Source organism: Elephantulus edwardii, unplaced genomic scaffold (assembly GCF_000299155.1).
Source record: "Elephantulus edwardii isolate Elephantulus edwardi_28Jun2011 unplaced genomic scaffold, EleEdw1.0 scaffold00073, whole genome shotgun sequence".
In the NCBI taxonomy this organism is placed as follows: Eukaryota; Metazoa; Chordata; class Mammalia; order Macroscelidea; family Macroscelididae; genus Elephantulus; species Elephantulus edwardii.
Window position 1 is genome coordinate 4,902,546 of NW_006399823.1, and position 1,423 is coordinate 4,903,968.

Genomic DNA, 1,423 nt, shown 5'->3' on the forward strand with positions numbered 1-1,423 from the left:
TGAAGGCTAGAGATGGATTCTATGCTTAATGATCCAGGACCCTGTAAGCAGAATCTCAAGAATTTTTTATCCTCTTGAGAGTGTAAAGGTACTTATCGAGGATTGCCCTCAATTTAGATTCTTCAGGCTACCATTCTGAGATAAGTGAAAAAGTCAGATCAATAATAAGAACACAGCCAAAAGAGGAAAAAAAAAAGATTAACGTAGTAAATGTGAATACATTGAAATATAACTTCTGCAATGCCTAGAAGAAAAATTGATTCAGAGAGAAAAAGAAATCATATTTGAGAAGGTGCTAACATGTGCAAACATGAGACATGCCCCTTCTCATAATTTTGTGTGCAGAGGATTCAATGAAACTTAATGGAAAAACGAATTTCTTACAGTTCATCCTGAATCCAAAGTCAAGGAAAAGACTAATAAATAAAATCGAGAGAAGAGGTCATATTTTTATCTTCTATAAAGGTCTTTCTCACAAAGATGCCGAAAGCTAATGTATAGAGAAGCATCCCCTTATGTGGATAACAGATCTCAAAAATTCTGGGTGATTTGGTTACTTCCAGTGAGTTCAGCAGAATTGCAATGTCTCAGGCTTCCAGTTTTATCATTTTCTCCCTCACAGATTTTCATCCAGGCTCTAGTGTTTGACAGTTTCATTTCTATAACTCATTAAATATTCAATGATTCATAATAACAATTTTCCATGTAATTTTATTGTTCACATTCTGGCATCAACTTCTTATACCAAAAAACGAAAGTATAAATACCCATTTAAAATAAGGGCATTTCAGTTTTCATTTTCATTGCATTAATATTGTGAAAAGGTGCTTGTTGCAAAAGACTCCCAAATAATACTGAGGCTGTCTCACTATTATAACTCTGTGCAAATGGGAATTATGAAACAAAAAATCAGGAAGGCAGGGAAAATTCAACCAATATCACACTAACTGTAGAGAAAGCTAAGAGAGTGTGAAATCAAAGAATAATCAATTTCCTAAAGGAATAAGGTGCTGCTGCATGTCATTACAGATTGTCTCAAGGGCATGAGAAAGACAAACAAGAAAGGGAAAAAAAGTTTGAGCAAGACATTTATGGATTAGCAGGTCAGGATTTTTCCACTACAGAAAACAATCTTTAATTTTCAATTAGTATTTTTTTTCTGTGCTGATGATTTCTAGATTTTGACAAGATTATTTAACAATGCCCCATGTCTTGCCACAATTGATCTTCCACCAATCCTGATGCCACAATTCTCCTTATAGAGCCCAGCCTCCCGGATAATCTGCTCTGCATACAGGTTGAAGAGGTATGGAGACAGGACACATCCTTGGCATACACCCTTCCCAATTTTGAACCATGCAGTGTTGCCCTGTTCTGTTCTGATGACTGCCTCCTGGTCCAAGTATAGGTTTCACATTAGCAC